At 41.3% G+C, this 21,575-nt stretch overlaps 1 protein-coding gene across 1 annotated transcript in view; it reads left to right on the top strand.

Moving 5' to 3' along the window:
* The first annotated feature begins 266 nt into the window (after window positions 1-266).
* The window catches only part of VEPH1 (ventricular zone expressed PH domain containing 1), a 327,919-nt gene continuing 306,610 nt past the window's right edge, over window positions 267-21,575 (top strand). The window contains exon 1 of the mRNA XM_086674590.1: window positions 267-367. The gene's annotated coding sequence lies outside the window, so the exon portion shown is untranslated. The remainder of the gene's footprint in view (window positions 368-21,575) is intronic.

The following is a 21,575-nucleotide window of genomic DNA, read 5'->3' as shown; positions in this document are numbered from 1 at the left end:
GTCTCACCGAGCAATGGCCAGGTGCTGGCTGTACCCAGGAATGTTGGTGGGACCACGCTGCTGCCAATGCCCAGAGATCGCGGCTGGGTGCCAGCCCACAAGAAAAGTTCACGCGATCGTGTAGCAGTAGCATTTCAGGGATTATGGAAAATCACAACACAAGTCTGGCACCAGGCTTCCCCCTTAATGACCTTGTTCCAGCACCAGTGAATGTGGTTGTTCTCCAGGGTCTGCTGGAACCGGGTGGCCACACAGCCTCTACCAGATGTCCTCCCAGCAGGGGAACTGCCTCTCCCCATCTGGCCCAAAGACCTCTGGACTTCACTCTGCTCCTAAGGATTCGTCCTTCTCACCAGAGCACCACCAGGTATCAAGCTGCTGAGTTTCAGACTCTGTACTCCCCTGTTTATAGAGTCTTAATGGATTTTAAACCCTCTCCTTTCTCCTTTCTCCCTTTATAATTCAGTCCCTGTGGCTATTTCCACTTTTCCACTTTCTCTCCACTGCTTTTTTTTTGGGGGGGGGCTGCTTTTCCCGTACTACTCCCTCCACCCACCCACCCCGCTGTCTATCCTCTCTCCACAAGCAAAAACAGCTCCCTGCCTTCTGTGGCTTCTTTCTCCCCCAGTTCACCTCTCTGCGCCTCATACCTGTTGAGTTCTGTGGTTCAGGTTGTGCAGATTGTTGTGTTAATCCTCAGATCAGTTTTCTAGGTGTGCAGGATGGTTTAGCATTGATCTGGCTGTACTTCATGGATGCAAGATGCAAAACAACTTCAATGCTGTTCCGCCATCTTGACCCCTCTTGGGGTCGTCCACATATTTTATAATGAATTCTATTCCACTGCTATTCATTGAAATGCCTGCTACATGCTAGGTGCTTGGGGCTCAAAACTGAGTAGAGACCCTCTTCTCATGAAGGTTATTACTCACATGATAACATTTAAACTGTGAATTGGTCAGATAAATTCCTGATATCCCCCAATATTGATTCAGAAATCTAATGGCCTTGGTCTAGTTCATGAACACCTCAGTTTTCTCATCTGTAAAGTTGAGGTCACTATGAGGAATAAGTGACAGCAAAGAGCACATATAAAAGGGACACCACTGGGAGGTGTCCCCATGCCTTCCTCACAACAGTACCCAGTGAGATTGGAGCTGATTGTGTAGATTTGTGCAGCTGTCCTCACCTTTGTAACAATTATAGACACCAGGGGGCAGTAGGAAATATGTCCCATCAGTGCCAAGGAGGGAAATGGGGCCACTTTCACTGATACAGAGCTAAAACCAAATTTTGCTTTTGTGCTGGTTCCTAGGAAACAAATGGAGAGGCACACAGATTAAACAGTATTTACAGAAATGGTAATCAGAGTAAATTTAAAAATAATTATAGTCAGTTGGTTATTCAATAAATATATGTTGAGGGTTCGAAGATAAAAACAGTACCTCCCCTATGGAGTGGTGTCAGGATTAAATGAGCTGAAACAGTACTGACAAGTCAGTACACATTGGAGCCATTTGCAGTTCTTATTTTGGGGAGGAGGTGTTTTTAGAGTAGCCAGGAGAGAAAAAGCGGTACTGTTGATCACCGACCGAGATCTCTAAGAGTATTTGACTTGTCTTGCCAATCTCTCCCTCATCTAGAGGAACCAAAATTTTCTGATTTGTCATTTCTGTTCACTTTTCACCCAGACCAATTGAAATAAAAAGTAATAACATGGAATCTAAATGTGCCACATCCAAAAATTCTCCAAGGACTCATTGCGATGAGTAAGAGAAATGTTATGTCTTATCAAAGTATGCCTTCTCCCATTGAAAATAACTCTAAGATGTTCTATTGGTCTTTAAATGAGAAAATGTCAATTACAAATAGAAGTATTAGAAAGAAGGATTACCAACCTTACATTTTTCTTCTGATTCTTTAACTTGTAGTACATGAATTGTGAGAGCACGCTTATATCCATATTCATGTAAAAATCTGGGGCGGTAAATAAGGATGGGACACCCATGAATATAAAATCCAGGGCCACCGTTATCCAACATTATAATGTGGTATAGGAAGATGACAGTCATTTACATGTTTAAATACATTAACACGAAATTTTAAAGCTTACAAATCTTCCACTTTAATTTTTTTTTTCCATTTGAATGCTGTCGCAGAGACATTTGCCTTTGGCCACTGACTATATTTTTAATGATTACTCTCATTGTGGAGTATCTGTCAGCATCTGTGGATCATTCTTCGGCCTTCGTATAGAAAAGAATAAGATATCCCCTAACGGCAACATATCATGTTCAGCTACCTTGAGGCAAGAAAATATTAAAGCCGGATGAAGACAAGAAATTAAAACGGGATGTAGATTTAAAAAAAGAAAGAATATCTGAAAACAGACTGGCCTCTTTTTCACTGTACACAAGTTGCAATATTAAGGCAGTTGCTGGATAAAATACAGGCTATTCATGCGATATTTAAGGCATGTTCATACTAAAAATTTAATCATTGTTTATTTGAAAATCACATTTAACTGGGTATCCTGAATTTTTATTTGCTGTATCTGTCAACCCTGCACATGAAGTCCTCCGTGTACAACACAGAACCTTCACTCTTTTGAAGATAAATCCTGAGAAATGTCTATCTCAATAGACAGTTGGTTAGTCAGGTAGCAGCCCATGAATTTTGCCAGGTCCCCACCTATCCAGCACCTCTGAAAGCCCGGAGAAAGTGTTTCATCCACTTTTCCATTTCTGTAGGCCATGCCAAGGTGGCTGCAAAGTGACAGTTGACAAATAAACACTCAGAGGACAAAACTTAATGAGCCAAGTTGGTACCAGTTACACACAAAACTGATAGTAGACAGCAATGACACATGTCATTCACTTCTGGTCAAGGCTCTATGACTGTTCTCTAACTGCTTTTTATGGAAAGCAGCAAATACATTTAAGATCTAAAGGAAACCCAGGGGCAATGCTAAAAAATTAATCTGCCTCCTCTCTCTGCCTTTTCTTTGACCATTTGTAGGGAAAGTCATATACACGTCTTAGGTACATGCTGTCCTTTCTTGGCCTCAAAATGAGGGAATTTATTAAGTTAGGTAATTAGAGACACTAGACATGTCACTAAAACATAAATAAGACCACAGTTTCAAAATTTCTATCAGTGGTTAGACTTTAAGCCAGCACCTTTATTACAAAATAAAATCACTTTTAAACAAATGCCCATGTTCACTAGTGTAGATAGGGAAATGAGTGTAAAGATCTATTTGACTCTTATGTGGAATGCTTAAAAAAAAAAAAAAAAAAGCTTGGACTCTGAGATCCAAAAGACCTTAAGCCGTGACTTGTCCCCTGGGGGAAACCAGACAATCTCTTAACCTCTCAGAACCTCAGTTTCTGTGTCTATAAAGTAAGATTAAATGATGACAGTCACAAGCCAGCAGTAGAACTGGGCATCACCCTCAGTGTCCTGGCTTCTGGCAAATCTTCCAGTAGGACAGAAACTACCTATCTAAGAGTTTACATTCCCAGGACACAGATCTGAGACCATGAACGTCAATTCTGAGTCATTCTCCCAGTGAGTGCTGGTGCATGGGATACCAATGCATTTTCAAAATGCACTTCCTTATGTTTCAGATTTCCAATGTATCTGATGACAGACTGTATTCTGTACTTTTCTATAATATTTTCTAAACAGATGACTTATCTAGACATGTGTAATATTTTACAGCTTCCCTAGAAGCAGCTTTCACTTATAGAGATTATTCGCACAGTAGATATGGTTGGTGCCTGACTTCTAATTATAAATAAGATGGACAATTTGCATAACTATACTTCCCAGACTCTTCTGAGAAGCACTTCCTTGTCCACTAGAGAGGATAGCATAATTCACTATCTGACCAAAGGTGATTTAAATTTTTCCCTCATCAAAGAACATATTCAAAAGGAATTCAACATAGAATAGCAAAGAGATAAAGTACATATGCTTTATTGTCATTTTTTTTTTTTACTAAATAAAAAGGTTGGTACATCTTAATCAAGAAAAAAGCAGTCAGGGCAATATATCAACAACCTTGCTGTCATATTTCAAGATGTTTTAGAATGATGTTTCTCTAGAACCTTCAAAATATATAACTCAAATAGAACATTTGTTCAGTAGCAGGCCCAAGATAAATAGTTTGAATAAGAATACAGTATTTAAATTTTTAAAAATATGTAAGCATATTATGGGCAAGAGTATTCACTTATAAACTTGAAATCCAAGATTCTTAACTCATGGTAGAGTAGCAAATGGAAAACAGACAATGGAAACCAATCCTATAAAGGTGCTCCAGTATTCCCAGGAACTGGACACACAGTCCTATAGGAGATGTCAAATCAATGACATCTCATTCATACAACTTCCCTGTTCTCTGCTGAAGAGATGTTGGCAGCAAGCAAGTTCACTTGAAATTGCACCATTAAAGCATGGGTAATTGATGGTGCTATCTTCTGAGAAAGTACAATTTTAATTTCAGAATGAAGTCTTGCAGCCTAGTTGGGAAGGTAGACAAGAGCTATGACAGAATGCTATGGGAGCACTCAGTGTGAGTACTTTACCTGCTCTGGGCCCAGGGAGTGAGATAGGGAGAGAGAGATGTGTAGCCACGGTTATATGGTGCTTAGAAAAGGCTCTGCACATTCTGCCTCCAAACCACACAACTTTAACAAGTTGAGTGTAACTGCAGAAATATTCTCTAAGCTTCTGCTATTTGCAAAACTCAGCTTAGCCTAGTGACTTAACTTATATACATAAGTTGAATTATAAATTAAATTTAATGAAGAATGAGCAATGGTTAAGCCTGTTAAAGAGACACAAATAAAATAATATGGGAGTGAGGAACAGTGATCATAGTTAAGAGTTCCAGAGATGAGGGAGCAGTGTAGAGAAAGGGCTCCATAAATCTGCATATGGGTCACCTTGAGTCTTTGGTTTATCATTAATCCAAAGTAGGACAAGGCTCTATGAAGCCAGGCAGAGAATAACTACTGGGGAAGCAAAACTATTGGAGCTCACACAAGACTAGAAGACATTTGGGTTCTGCCTAGGCAAGGCAGAGACTTTGTTGAATATGAGGAACATTCAGTAGAGATCCCAGAAGACCACACCTTGTAAGTAGGGGTAACTTGCCTTAGAGGAGGTTTCAAATTTAAAAGAATGATGATACAAAGTTTTGGTGAGGATATGGAATAACTGATTCTCATGCATAGCCGATGGGAGTAGGAGATGTTTCAAGCACTCAGGAAGAGGTTCGGTTGTTCTTTGGCTGTTTTTTTTTGTTTTTTTTTTTTAATAAAATTAAAACACATTTACCTCATGACCCAGCAATTCCACTGGCAGGTATTTTCCCAAGAGTAATGAAAACATGCCCACACAAAGAGCTGTACAAAAATATTTATAGGAGCTTTTATTCATAATTTCCAAAATTTGGAAACAACCCAAATGTCTATCAACGGATGACCGGATAAAAATTTGTGGCTTAGTTGTACAATGAAATCTACTCAGGACTAAAAAAAGAATGAGTTACTGATACACTAACAAACTAGGCAAATCTCAAAAATATACTGAGCAAAAAAAGCTGGCCCCAAAAAAGTAAAGACACACAGTATTTGCAAGAGGTTCTAAAATAGGGATACTAATCTATGGCGTGAGAAAACAGACAAGAAGTCACTGGTTGGGCATGCCAAGTGGTGATGTGACTGGAAAGGGGCACAAGGGAAACTTTTTGGGTGATGGAAATGTTACATATCTTGATTGAGGTGGTAATTGTATGGCTGTGTTATGTAAACACTCATGGACATATCCACTTAAATTGAGTGCATTTTATTGCATGGATATTATACCTCAATAAAAGATTTTTTAATTGAGGTGAAATTCACGTTATTAATTTTATACTAACTACCTTATTTTTTGCCCTTTAAAATACCTTATTTTTTATTAATTTTTTTAATTTTAATTCCAGTATAGTTAACAGTGTTATATTAGTTTCAGGTGTACAATATGGTGATACAGCAATTCTATACATCATTACTCAGTGCTCATCATAAGTGTAATATTAACCCCCCACACCTATTTCTCCATCCCCCCATCTCCCCACCTCCCATCTGTTATGCTTTATTTTATGTATTAACTATCTATGTATTAACTATTTTAATGTGTAAAACCCAGTGGCTTCCAGCACATTCAGTGTTAGACAACCACCACCTCCATCTAGTTCCAAAACATTTTCATCACCCCAGAAGAAATCTTCATGCCCATTAAATAGTTACTCCACATTGCTCCCTCATCCTGGCCCCTGGCAACCACCAATCTGCTTTCTGTCTCTGTGGATTTACCTATTATGGATATTTCAAAGCAATGAAATCATACAATATGTGACCTTTTGTGTTTGGCTTCTTTCACTTAGCATATGTTCTCAAGGTTCATCTATACTGTAGCATGTATCAGTACTTCAGTCCTTTTTACAGCTGGTTAATATTCCATTGTAGGCATATACCACACCTGGTTTATCCATTCATCTGTTGATGGATATTTTGGTTGTTTCCACTTTTGGGCTATTGTAAATAGTGCTACTATGAACATGCATGTGTTTGAACATACGGGGTTTCAATTATTTGAGGTTTATAAAGAAGTGGGATTTCTGGGTTATGTGGTAATTCCATGTTTAACTTTCTGAGGAAACAACAAGCTGTTTTCCAAAGCAGGTTGGACCATTTTACATTGCTACCCGCAATGTGTGAGGGTTCCAATTTTTCTGTATCCTCTCTAATACTTATTTTCCTTATAACCATCCTAGTAGGTGTGGAATGGTATCTCATTATGGTTTTTAACCGTAGTTCTTTAACGACGAATTATGTCAAGTGTCTTTCAATATGCTTGTTTTCATATCCATATCTGCTTTGGAGAAATGTCTATTCAAATCACTTGCCATTTTTTAATTGGATTATTGGTCTTTTTGCTATTGAGTTGGAAGGATTCTTTTTTTGTTGTTTTTTTTTTTTGGTTTATTTTAGAGAGAGACAGAGTGCGAGTGGGGGAGGGGCAGAGAGAGAGGGAGACACAGCATCTGAAGCAGTCTCCAGGCTCTGAGATATCAGCACAGAGCCCCACGTGGGGCTTGAACTCACAAACTGTGAGATCATGACCTGAGCCGAAGTCAGATGCTTAACTGACTGAGCCACCTAGGCTCCCTTTGAGTTGGAAGCATTCTAATATCTTCTGGATACTAGACACTTACCAGGTAGTATATGATTTGAAAATAATTTCTCCCATTCTATAGGTTATCTTTTTACTTTTTTACAGTGTCCCTTGATGCACAAGGTTTTTAATTTTGATGAAATCCAATTTATCTATTTTTCATTTCATTGCTCATGCTTTGGTGTCATATCTACAAATCCATTGCCAAATCAAAGGTCATAAAGATTTAACTTTATACTTTCTTACAAGAGTTTTACAGTTTTTGCTCTTATACATAGGTTATTGATCCATTTTGAGTTAATTTTCATATATGGGCGAGGTAAGGGTCCAACTTCACCTTTTGCTTGTAGATATCCAGTTGTCCCAGAACCATTGGTTGAAAACATGCTTTCCCCATTAAATGACCTTGGCACCCTTGTCAAAAATCAATTGCCCATAAATGTATGGGTTTACTTATGGCTTCTCAATTCTATTCCATTATTCTATATGTCTATCCTTATGCCAGTACCACACTGTTTTGATTACTGTGGCTTTGTTGTAAATTTTGAAATTAGGAAGTGTGAGTACTCTAACTTTATTCTCCTTTCTCAATATTGTTTTGGCTATTCAAGGTCCCTTGCAAGTCCATATGAATTTGAGTATCATCTTTTCCATTTTTGCACAAAAGGCTGTTGGAATTTTAATAGGGATTTCATTGACTGTGTAGATTTCTTTGGGAGGGTAGTATGCCATCTGAACAATATTAGATCCTCCAATCTGTGAAAGTAGATGTTTTTCCATTTATTTAGGTATTCTTTAAATATATCTAACATTGTTTCATGGTGTTCCGTGTACAAGCCTTTCACATCCTTGGTTAAATTTATTCCTAGGGGTTTTATTCTCTAGATGTTTTGTAAATGCAATTGTTTTCTTAGTTTCCATTTTGGATAGTACATTGCTGGTGTCTAAGAAACACAACTGATTTTTGTGTATTAAACCTGTCCCCTGCAACTTTGCTGAATTCATTTATTAGCTCTACTGGGGTTTTTTTTTTTTTTTTGTTGTTGTTGTTGTTGTTGTTGTTGTTATATTTTGTTTTGTTTTGCGGCCCTTTGAGATTATCTATATTTAGTACTATGTCATCTGTGAATAGAGATAGTTTTACTTCTTCTTTTCCAATGTGGCTTTCTTTTATTCATTTGTTTCATCTAATTGCACTGGCTAGAACTTCCAGTACAGTAACAAATACTAGTGGCAAAAGCAGGCACCATTGTGTTGTTCCTTATTTTAGGGAGAAAGCTTATAGTCTTTCACCACTGAGTGAAATATTAGCTGTGAATTGATGTTAGCTGTGGGTTTTCCATAAGTGCCCTTTATCATGTTGAGGAGGTTCCTTCAATTTCTAGTTTTCTGAGTATTTTTTATCATGAAAGGGTGTTGGATTTTGTCAAACATGTTTTCTGTGTCAATTAAGATGATGTGCTTTTTCTTTCATTCCATTAATGTGATGTGTTACATTGATTTTCTTATGTTGACCCACTCTTGCATTCGTGACATAAATCCCACTTGGTCATGGTGTATAATCCTTTTAATGTACTATTGGATTCAGTTAACTAGAGTTGTATTGGTGATTCTTACACCTTTATTCATAAAAGCTATTACCTATAGTTTTCTTGTAGAGACTTTATCTGATCATGGTTTCAGAGTAAGGTGTATTGACCTCATAGAATGAATTTGGAAGTGTTCTCTCCTCTTCAATTTTTTAGAAATGTTTGAGAAAGATTGGTGTTAATTCTTCTTTTTTAAATTTTTATTTATTTTTGGGGACAGAGAGAGAGCACACACACATGCACGCGGGGGAGAGGGGCAGAGGGACAGACAGAGAGAATCTTAAATAGGCTCCACACTCAGCACAGAGACTGATGCAGGGCTCAATCTCATGGCCATGAGATCATAACCTGAGCCAAAATCAAGAGCCAAAATCAAGAGCCAAAATCAATTTTTAAATGTTTGGTAGGATTTATCAGCAAAGCCATATGGCCCTAGACTTTTCTTTGTTGGGAGGTTTGATTATTGAGTCAATCTCTTCTTATAGATCTGTTCAGATTTTTTTTTTTTCTGAGTCAGTTTTGGGTATTTATGTGTTTCTAGGAATTCATTCATCTCATCTAGGCTATCTAATTTGTTGGCCTACAATTGTTCATAGTATTTTCTTTTAATCCATTTTATTTTCTGTAAAGCTATTGATAACAACCTCCCTTCATTTCTGATTTTAGTTATTTGCACCTTTTTTTTTTCCTCAGTAAATCTAACTAAAGTTTTGTCAATTTTGTTGATCTTTCCAAAGAACCAACTTTGGGCTCGCTGCTTCCCTCTGTTGTTTTTCTTCTCTAATACAATACATATATTTTTTAATGGTATAAAGGGTATTGATGACACATAAATCAATTTTAATTAAGGACTCTTGGGAGGCTTTCTTTGAAGGGTTAGAATAGAATTTGGCATTAAATTCCTAAAAAGCAAACTTATTTCACAGCTCTCTCTCAAACTGAGAAAAAGACCTGGAAACAATTTTCCCCTTTTGAAGAACTGCTGGTTTAGGGAAGGTGATGCATTTGGCAAACCTTATGTGTTTATTTGACATCTTATTTAGTGGCTTTTTGGGTAGTGGTTAGCTTTTAAAATGCTAATACTAAAAAAAAAAAAAAATCATACAAGCAGTTTATCTTAAGGTTTACTACTTCTTTCAACTTCCTGATCCTCAACAACGTGGATCATGATTGTTATTTTGAAATCTGAAATGATACAGAGGTCTATCTTGTTCATCAAAGTGCTACATGCTTACTTAGATCCTGAAGGATGTATTTTGGAAATGAGTATGATCAAAAGAAGTGCCATTCAAAAAAAAAAAAAAAAGAGAGAGAGAGAGGGAGCGAGCTTAAAGGTAAAGAATACCCATGTTTCTACAATGAAATGAGGGTGGGAAAAATAATTCATGCATAAGTATGTTGGAAACTTCTCTTGGAATTTGGAGATTAAAACCTTTTCTTAGGGCCATTCCCTAAGAAATGCTGCTTCTTTTAACATACGCATTAAAGCAAAGAAGAATGTAGAGCCAGTAGAAAAAAAAATTTTTTAGAAAAGGTTTACACCCTGTTTCGTCATTGTGTTTCTCATTAAATTTACTCTCCCACATACAAAATACAACAGTAAGCCACTAATCACCTTAGAGATACCAACTTTATTAGTATAAAAACTCAGATCCCATCTATAAAATCCCTTAGGATTTCATTTGAGGCTAATCATCAACAGCTATGTTTTCTTTTGAGATCACATTTAGCTTTGAGATACACACACACCCCACTTTCCATTTACTGCTTCTCACTCATCTTCTATCGTAAAAACAAAACTATTAGAAAATGAGAGTCTTTGGTTTAATCTTTTGCAAACTATTCTGATTTACTCTCTAAAAAGGTATAAAAGGAGAAAGCTCACATGCCTCACATAACCACACATCACTATCGGTTTATCACAGTCAGTAAGTGTTAGTCCAATGTGGCAAATACCATCCAATGTGCCATTAGTAGGCTCTTACTAATATTTCAAATGTGTGGCTCTAACATCATTCTCTTGGGCTCAGAAATAAATCCAAGATGGAAATTATACATCAAAGAATATACCTGTATTTAGGTCAGTCTAGTGTTCTATTGACCAACACTCAGCTATAAACTAAGCCGTTGTCAGGTAGAATGACCCAATAGATTTTGTTGTTGTTATTGATACTTCATGCAATTTATAATAAAAAACTGCTGGCAGTTCAAGTGTGAACAGATTTCTGTAAAGATCCTCTCCCTCCACAGGGTGTGGAGCTGTGACATCAGTCTTTTCCCAGAGATTCTAAATAAAACCCAATCTTGGCAGATTGAAATCATTATACGCATGATCAAAGCTATTCAGACATCTAAAAATTAAATATTATACACTGGACGTTCTGTACTGATCCTTTGCCTGCTTGAAGAACACGCTTTCACATTTTCCTCAGACCACATAAGAACAGTGAACTAGTCTGGTGAATGAAAGACACAGTCAGAAGTTTCAGGTAAAGAGTCTCCAAAGCAAGTATTTCACACTCTGTTCTTCATCCACGTGTCATCCTTGCTAGTCAAATACTTTATAGCACACTGTGCCCCCTTTTCTCTCACAGTGTCTGAAATTAATTCTAGGGTACAGGCTTGAGAATTGGTGGTGTCTGATCCCCAGGTACAAACTGCCAAGCAAACAGTTGTCACCGCCAGACAACGCGGGATAGGCACCGTAACATTTCTCTTCCAGCAGTTAGAGATGCTGCGTCTAGAGCCACCGACTAGCATGAAGAACTCATCCAGACAGATTCCATTCTTTTCTTGCGCCTAGGGGGCTTGGTACGTGCCTCACAACCACCATTCGATGTTCTGGGCTAGTGATTTCGGTTCTTGAAAGGGATATAAAGACACAACATGTGCCTTGAGAGGGCCGTCAGCTGGCTCGTTGCTACAGGGCCTTCTCAGACAAGTGGGGGGGCGCCTGGGTGGCTCAGTTGGTTGAGTACCCAACTTTGGCTCAAGTCATGATCTCACGGTTGGTGGGTTCGAGCCCTTCGTTGGGCTCTGTGCTGACAGCTGGGAGCCTGGAGCCTGCTTCAGGTTCTGGGGCTCCCTCTCTCTGCCCCTCCCCCACTCGTGTGCACGCTCTCTCTCTCTCTCTCTCTCTCTCAAAAAATAAACGTAAAAAAAAAAAAGTCAGACAAGTGGGATGGCTGCCCTGGAGCCCACCTTGGGTAGGTAGAAGAAGTGCTAGAGGATCAGGATCTGGAGCAAAATATGCCCCTCCCCGCCCACCACTGACAACCTAGAAACAGGAGCTAGTAGCACCAGAAATCCCAGGCCGTATCACCAAGGTATAGGGGCCAGCTCTCACCCTCATCCTTCCTGAACCTCTTCTACCCCCTTCCATTTCTTATCCATCTCCTAAGCTCTATTTTGAGGGCAAAATACCAGAGAGCTGTGGTCAAATGAAGCCTGTAGGAGGATAATTTGGGGGGCTTTAGTTGTGAAAATTTTTTAAAGTTGTTGCCAACATTTAAGACCAAAGAGATTTAGGGACATCTGAGTGACTCAGTTGGTTAAGCATCCGACTTTGGCTCAGGTCATGATCTCCTGGTTTGTGAGTTCAAGCCCCACGTTGGATCTGTGCTGACAGCTCAGAGCCTGGAGCCTGCTTTGGATTCTCTGTCTCCCTCTCACTATGTCCCTCCCCCACTTGCACTCTGTCTCTCCCTCAAAAATAAATAAACGTTACAATTTTTTTTAAAAGAACAACAAAAAAACCTAAAGAGATTTCAAATAACAATAGAGACTTTGGGCTTCTTTTGGAAATGAGCTTTCTCCATGACAGTGGACTGAGTTGAGGAACAGCTTCACCTTCTAAGACAGGACAAGCACCCTATGCATCTGCTGACATTTGAGTTCGCAACTCTGACTCTCTACTTCCCAGGAACTTTTAAAACACGCTCACAGATTCTACAGCGCGAATGCTGAGGGATCTGTAAGGAAGGTATTACTTTCGGAATGGGAGGCATGGTTTTGTGTGTGTCTTAGTAAAACTGGCCCAATATGACTCTCTGGTCTCTTGTTCATCTTGTTTACTCACTTAAAAAAATCTCTCTGAGGGTGCCTGGGTGGCTTAGTGGGTTAGGTGTCCATCTCTTGGTTTCAGCTCAGTCATGATCTCGTGGTTTGTGAGTTTGAGCCCTGCATTCTGCATCGGACTCTGTGCTGACATTGCAGAGTCTCTCTGGGATTCTCTATCTCTCAAAGTAAATAAAAAACTTAAAAAAAACCTCTCTGTTACTTTCTCGAGTAGCGTTTGTGAATTTTTTGCTCCTCACTTCATTAAAGCCATTTGTTAAATGGCTGCAGATACCTTTCCTGCTCTAACTTCTCTCATGTCCCTAGATGCCTTAATACTATTACCTGTGAGACAATCATGCTTGGTTGAATGAGCAACAATTAGCATCACTTGAGAGCTTGTTAGATATGCAGAATCTCAGGCTCCAGCCCAGACCTACAGAATCAGAAACTGTCAGAAACGGTATCTTAACAAAATTTCTGGACGACTTCTATGCGCATTAAAGTGTGAGAAGCACTGCCATAGCTCACATACTTGTCAATCAGGCACTTGATTTTCTCTGTGCAGGGTGTTAGCTGAGCACTTTTTATGTGTCAGGTACTGTTAGAGCTTTTGATATTCTTTAACCTTCACAAAAGTAAGAATTATTATTATTAATTATCTCTGCTCAAACTGAAGCTCAGAGAGTTTGAGTGCTTTTCCTAAGAAAGACAAGTCAAGAAAGGATCATGGCATCTCTCTAGGAGGACTTTACCCCTCAATTCTAGAGCTGAGGCTCTCAAATGGGTTTAAGAGGCAGGGCCTGAAAGCTATGGTAATCTCTCTGAAGAACGCCTTGAAATATAAGACGTATAATTTTATCATATGAATGAGAAGTACCTTTACTAGCAGGATATAGGTCTAAATTATGTGTTTGCAATATAAAACTCACAAGCTAGAGCATGGGGGGCAAAGCAAATTGTCACACTTTGCAGTTAGCTGCTTCTGAATTTTGCCATTAATATTCATCTGCTCCCAGATCACTCACTTTGCCTTCTGCTCACACTCACGAGCCAACAAGCTGTAACAGGCACCAAAGCTTTAGAAAATACATATGAGGAAATACTTAAAGATAAGACAATTTTTCTAATTTCCCCTCCCCCGCACCCCTGTGATTTGGTTGAAAACCGTGCCCAGCCCATTGGGGCAGTCAGGTATTGCTGGGTGTAGCTCCTCGTGTTTTGAGGGGGGAGAAGTTTGAGAAGCATTGGCTGAGAAACTACTTAGGCAGTTTATGATGCAGAAAACCAGCCACGCAGCCTCTTTGGTACTGGAAAGTCTTGCTCCCAAATAGGCCTGTGGGAAATCACGGATTTTCTGTACACCCCATCCCCTGAAAGTCCCCACAGCCATCCATAGACCATTAATGGCAGCCAGGTGAGACAGCTCCCCTCTCAACACCTACAGATTTTAAGGCCAGGAGTGAGATCTAAACTATGACATCCCCTGCTCCTTCTCCATCTTCGATCTTTCCCCGTATTTCCATGCATTCAATGAGGGCTTATTGAATAAGACAACAGTGCAAGTTGATAATACAATGTTACCATTTATTGGGCACCTGCAAAGTGCCAGACACTGTAGGATACCTTCAGAAGCCATCTTCTTCAGTTCTCACAAAAATGGAAAACTCAGGCTTGCAGAGGTTAAGTGACTTGCCCTTGGTCATAGAGCTAGTAAAGGATGGGGGTGGGGGTGAGCTCAAACTTCAATTCTTTTTGAAAGAAAAATTTTTTTAGTGTTTATTTATTTTTGAGAGATAGAGAAAGACAGAGCATGAGCAGGGGAGGGGCAGTGTGAGAGGGAGACACAGAATCCAAAGCAGGCTCCAGGCTCCCAGCTGTCAGCACAGAGCCTGACACAGGGCTCGAACTCACAAACCGTGAGATCATGACCCGAGCCAAAGTCGGATGCTTAAGGGAATGAGCCACCCAGGCGCCCCTCAAACTTCGATTCTTGCCAGCCCTGCTAGGCCACACTGCCTCCTTGAGGTCAGAAAACAGGATGTAGGCTTCTCTGGCAAACAGCCTTTCTTCCCACTTCACCAAGTGATCTATCCCCAAAGATGATAGGGCTCCTGGAGTCCTACTGAGCTCAGGATTTTTTCGGGTTTCTACAGCACAGTTCTCATAGTTTATTCCCTGTGGACCTGCATGTGGGGCCCAGGAATCTGAATTTTCCACAACCCCCCCACTCAGGTGTTCTCAGATGCTCATGAGACTGAATGGACTGGGGCTTATTCTACACAAAGCTGGTCTTGGGTTTCCCATCCAAATAACCAAATCACCCGGGCAAAATCCAGAGTGGCCTGGGGCCAGTTTACCAATCTCACAGAAATGTACGGTGTTTGGGGCCAAATCTCAGACAAAGGGGCACAGCATGCACACAGGTGGCTGCACCACGCGGCCCCAGCAGAAGTCCCCCAGGAGCTGGGAGGAAAAGCTGTTCTGCCTTGGTCCGAGGGGCAGGTGGCCACACGCCCTGTCCTCTGGGTGCCGGGGAAGGTGCACCCTGGTCCAGTAAGGTGCAGGTCTGCTGGCTCCATTTCCATAAGGTCCTGCCACCCCGAACACTGCCCTCTTTGCAGGCCAAGTTTAGATTTTTTTAGGCCTGGGACATCCAGGTGCCCTCTCCAGACCTCTGGTGTGTGCCCCATTTTCTTCCAAGCCCATTTTAAGTGAGTGGAATCTGAGCAATGGCTGCCTCTGTGCAGAGAGGATTTAAGCGGTCTTGTCCAGCCTTTTGTTTGTTTTTTCCTCCCGTGCTAGCTCCTGGAACCCACCCAGAAAACCCAGTAAGCCTTCGCAGCCCCGCTGTGATCCCGGTTGTATCTGTGATCCCAGCCCAAGATCCTGGTCTGCTGCTCCACACCTGGACATTGCGGCCGCTGGCTCCCTCACACCCACCGGTGCTGGGGGAAGATGCCCCTGTGCCCACTGATCAAGTGGCCCCGAAGAGGGTTAGGGGGAGTACAGGCTGGTGTGATGCCTGGCCTGAACAGTGACCCCTGCAGGTGGCCAGACAACAACCCTGGTGGATAACCAAACTCCTTGCCATTGCTAGTGTTTAAGGAGCTGCATGTTGGGGTGCGCTCCATGCTCACACCAAGTACAGGCACATGCACTTCCACAGGGGTGCACACGTGCATAGTCGCATGTCCACTGAACTTATGCACAGTAAGGACACTCAAACATACAAACTCAGTCACTCAGACAGCGCAAGCCGGATATACATATACAGCTGTGCACTTACACATTCTTTGATGCACATGTTAGCACACACAGGCACTCTCTTATACACACACCCCATCCACACACATATACACGGCAAACACACACATATGCTCGTGCTTAACACATACGTGCACACCAACACGCTTTTACTACATACATTAAAAAGCTAGGCTTTCTGCGGGGTAGGCTGAATAATGCCTCTCCCTACCCCCCAAGGCATCCAGGTTCCTGGAACCTGTGAATACTACCTTTAAAACAAATGTTTGTTTACTTATTTTGAGAGGCAGGGGGCGGAGAGAGAGAGAAGGAGAGAGAATCCCAAGCAGGCTCCATGCTGACAGCACAAGCCGGATTCGCAGCTGGATCCCACAGACTGTGACATCATTACTTGAGCCGCCTAGATCAAGTCTGATGCTTAATCAACTGAGCCACCCAGGTGCCCCTTGAATGTTAACTTTTATGGCAAAAAAAAAAAAAAAAAGGATTTTGCAGGTGTCATTAAATTAATGCTTTTGAGATGGGGAGATTATCCTGGGTTATCAAGTGAGTCCTAAATGTAATCACCTGTATTCTTAGAGGAGGGAAGCAGAGGGAGATTGAATTTAGAAGAGAAGGCAATGTGAGCAGGAGGCAAAGTTGGAGTGATGAGGTCAGATTCAAGGAGTCCTAGCAGCCACCAGAAGCTGAAGAGGCAAGGGAGCAACAGAGCCTGGGGTGGGAGTGCTCCCATGCCAACATCTGGAGTTCAGCTCAGTGAAACTGATTTCTGACTTCTAGTCTACAGGACTGTGAAAGAATACGTGTCTGTTGTTTTAAGCCACCAAGGAGTTATGCATTACAGAAATCATTGGAAATTAGTACTTTCTTCTTCACACTTCTCACCCACAATTCAGCATGCTGGAGTCTTTGGAGTCAAAATTAGGATCATGTCATTTATAATAGTTGTTTCACTGTAGCCAAGTTACTGAACTTTGGCAGTCTCAGTGTCATCATCCTGAAAACCTAGACAATAGTGCCTACTGGATGAGGCAGGTTATGGTGAGGACTCATACATGCATTCTTGCTTTCATTCCCAATTGATAAGCCACCTCCTGCCTTGTGCTAGGCACTGTTCTGGGGGCTGGGTTAAGTGAGACTCCTGAATGTAGGTACAGAGCAGCACTGAATTCTACTTCTGAAACCAGTATTGCACTGGATATTAACTAAAAGTTAAAGGAGAAAAAATGGGTCACCTAGGTGGCTCAGTGGGTTAAGCGTCTGACTTGGTTTTGGCACAGGTCATGGTCTCACAGTTCATGAGATCGAGCCCTGCATGGGGCTTTGCACAGCCTGCTTGGGATTCTCTCTCTCTCTTCCCCACTCTCTCTGCCCCTCCCCCACTCTTTCTGGCTCAGAATAAATAAATAAACCTAAAAAAATAAAATAAAGGGAAAAAAAAACCTCTTGGATTTGTGACTGTCTAGCATACCGATGTTACAGCCATCATCATGGGAGTTCAAACACCCAGCCCCACTTTAACGGGAGTTCACACCAGCACCTTATGGGAGAGAATCTAAAGAAACAGTAATAAAAAAAGCTGAAAGAGACTTCTTACCCTCAGAACGCAATAACTGTCCTTTCCACTCTCCCTAAGCTCCAGTCACTTTTCACCTCTCCCTCCAGCAATGCTGCACATGCTTCCGTTCAAGACTGAAACATCCAGCGAGCAGGGTCTGTGATTGACTATCTGTGGCTCTCTCTGCTGAATGAGGTTCATGTTCATCCCTTACCATAAGCCCAGCCTGTATCCATACAGAGCTAAATCTCTCCTGAGGGGACTTCCTCTTCTCTCTGCTCTCTATCCCACTTCAAATGGTCATTCCATCTCTTACTTGAGCTGTTTTCATAACTGAACTTGCCCTAACCTGGCTCGTAAGTTGCAGAACAGTACTCAGGCAGAAAGCCAAGCCCAGAATCTATGCTCCATCAAAACCACTCTAATAGCTCATTCTGAACACACACACGTCTTTTTTTCATAGTGACATGTGAGCCCCTCACAGAATGGACAGCCTACTGTGTCTACTGCCACACAGAGGCACCACTGGCTTTTTGATTCGGACAGTTCTCCATGGGGTCAAGCTATCTTGGGCATTGTAGAACATCTAGCAGCCCTGGCCTTAATCATTTAATTTGTGTGGTGTCCCAGTGTTTGTGACCATCAAAACTGACCACACGTTTCCAAAAAGAAATGGAGAGTTGAGGCCACATGGGTGGGACAGTCCTCATTGTTTTTCAATTGAATTTGGCCTTCACATTTTCCCGCTGTCACATTTAATAATGCCTTATTTAACAATAGATACGCATAATTATAAACAAAGCAAATACCCCAGAAAGTGTAGTAATCTTTAAAATAGAGAATGTTTCCACGGAGTACAATGGCTCCACCACTGTGATCTCAGGCAAGTTGCTTAACTTCCCTGTGCATTAATTTCCTCGACTGAAAAATGGAGATGATAAGGGCCCTCGAGGACACACAATTCTAGTTCCCTTTCCATAGTATATAATTGTTCCGTGAAGTGACTTCCTGGCCAGAAGTGACTTCCTGGCCATTTCCTGGCCCCCACTGTATCTTGGTGGAACTATGTGGTTATTCACTAAATGTGAGAAGTGATGTGGTTATTCAATAAAACATAAAGTGATGTGTGTTGTTTTCTGTCAGTGTGGTTCAGAAACAGGTGCACCTTCTGCACCTGTTTCTTCATTTGCCAGCTAGATGTCAGTGTCCAGAACACCCTAGGAAGCCACACCTTGGAAGTGAAGAAACAGCAATGTGGAAAGAGCCTGCGATCTTCATTTGGAGGAGAACTGCCTGCCAATCAGGAATACTCATACCAGACCTGGATGGACAAAGAAGCTTCTATTGTGTTTGACCACAGTACATTTTGGAATTTGTTAGAGCAGGTAAAGCATTAAGCATTTGCCTTAACTAATGCAAATATTTACCTCCTGTTGTAGATTAAATAATGTAAAGCACTAAGGAAAGCCCCTGGTACAGAGTAAATAATAAATGCTAGCTATGCTTATTATAATTATTATTATTGTCTCCTAGTGGAGCAGAATGTACTGAAATCTCCTCCATTGTTTGAGGGAAATTAAGTCGTGTAGATGCTTTTGGATACAACAAAAAACTCAATCTGAAAATGGCTTAAATGATCACAGAGTATAATACCATTTTGTAAGTTCAGGGTCAGGGTTTCAGGATTGACCGGACTGTATTGTCACAGACCCTGCTGTCTGTCTTTCTCCCCATCAGCTTGGTGTGTGATGATGTGTATCCTCATGGGCGCAGGGTGGCTGCCATAGTTTTAGGGATTACATGCAGGCAGGGCAATGCCCAGTGAAGAAAAAGGGACTTCCTCGTAATGAGTGAAGAAAACTTTTTCCCGGAAGACCCCAAACTCCTTCTCCAGGATTGGCTTACATGCCCATGACAAAACTAGTCATTAATGAAACCATCGTCATTGGTCACCTTCCCTGAGCAGATGGGAGAGTAGGAAGCCAAGATAAATTGAGACTCAATGGATGCTGTGGGTGCCCCCCTCTTACCACTTACCCTTACCACTTTACAGCATGCTAGCCTGACTTGTAACTGCCAATGCCTACATTTTGCTGGCTGGGGCCTTTCTCTGGCCTCCAGAGCCTGCTTTGCTCAAACCTTCAACAGGAAGAAGTGCTAGGGGATTAGCACTCCAGGAGCAGCCCTCAATCAATGACTGATGGCAGTTGGTGCATAAATACCCAACTCTCCCTCATCTTTGATGAGATAACTCCAAGGTACATGCCTATCCCTGTTCCTGTGGAATTAAACTGTAGTCACCCATGGGAGTAATCTTGCTAAATAACAGTCTTTATTAGCCATTTTCTTTTCCTTGTCTGCCTCAACTCCCTATCAATATTTCCTGGAAAAGCTTCCCAAATGATACTTATACCAAAGTTCTATGAAAGTTCTTGTCACAGGATTTACTTCCAGGGGAACAACACTAGGATAGCTTGAAAGAATAACTAGGGGAAATGACAACCAACTATGTTTACCAGTTAGCTTCTTCACAAAACACTTTCTTAATATCTCTTCTCTACTGACAAAAATCCCATTGACTCTTTTTGTTGAATGGAAAACTTTTCAAGGTCAAGGAGTCGCTAATTGTCCTGGTACCATCAGTACCCAGAACAGTGCCTGATACACAGTAAGTGCTCAAAAATGTCATTTATGGAACTAAAGTGGTTTACTAGGCTGAGGGTGACCAACTGCTCTGGTTTACCTGGGACTGAGGGGTTTCCTGAGACACTTTCAATGTGAAAACTGAGGATGAATTGGCCACCCCATCTAGGGCCTCTGTAATCAGTTTCCACCCTATCTTCCCCTCATGAGTTTATGGATAGGAACTATATATTTTCTGTTGAGACTGTAAGGTTTGGTATAGTGGTTTAATAAAGGTAGCTGATTTCATCTGAATACTAACATTTATTTTTCTGTCATTATAGCCATTCTGCCACCTGTGGCATTGTCCTGGGTAGAGAATAGATAGAGCCACCTGCTTGGCCAGGACCAGGGCACATGGACATTTCTAAGTAGCCAGCTGAGATGTGAAGGCTGGGATGAGACACAAGCCTGGGGCTCTGGCTGGGGGCTCAGGAGGTTACATCTCCCTGCCCTCTGGGTCTGTAGCAGGGGTAATCTCAAATGGGCATAAATCCTGACAGCACATTTAATAGAATAGGATCAGAAAGCCATACTTTAAAGGCCCAATTTTATTTACCTCTCTGATTGCATTTCCTATTAGTTTTGTTTTCATTTCATACTTTGCCAATTCCTTCTGTGAATTTCAGCTGATCTTGCTGTACTAAAACAGAAAAGGAGGTTGGTCTATCCTTGGGCTAGCATTTTTAATTAATGGAGAATTTTCTGGCTGGAAGACAATGGTAATCTACATAAGGGATCTCCAAGGGGAAGGGAAACACCATGGTAAAGGTCAGACTGTTTCACCCACCACCTCCTCCCATTTTCCAGGGCTGAAACTTGATGGGGCATGCGTTTTGTTTTAAAAAGGGTAACAATCTCTTACCCCCTTCTGCTTAATAGCATGGACTGGGTAGCCAGATTTCATGAATTCTTAGTTCATAATATACCACAGACTGGGTGGCTTAAACAACTGAAATTTATTTCTCATGGTTCTAGAGTCTAGGAAGTCCAAGATCAAGATCCCAGCAGCATTCAACTTCTGGTGAGAACTCACTTTCTTGCTTGCAGATAGTTACCTTCTTGCCATGCCTTCACAAAGCCTTTCTTCTGTGATGCAAGCAGAGAGAGGGGAGAGAGAGAGAGAGAGAGAGAGAGAGAGAGAGAGAGAAGGCTCTCTTGTGTCTCTTCTTATAAGGGCATTAATTCCATCA

The sequence above is a fragment of the Puma concolor genome, chromosome C2 (genome assembly GCF_028749965.1).
Source record: "Puma concolor isolate L17-30 chromosome C2, mPumCon1.1.hap2, whole genome shotgun sequence".
In the NCBI taxonomy this organism is placed as follows: Eukaryota; Metazoa; Chordata; class Mammalia; order Carnivora; family Felidae; genus Puma; species Puma concolor.
This window is presented reverse-complemented; position numbering and strand designations above follow the sequence as displayed.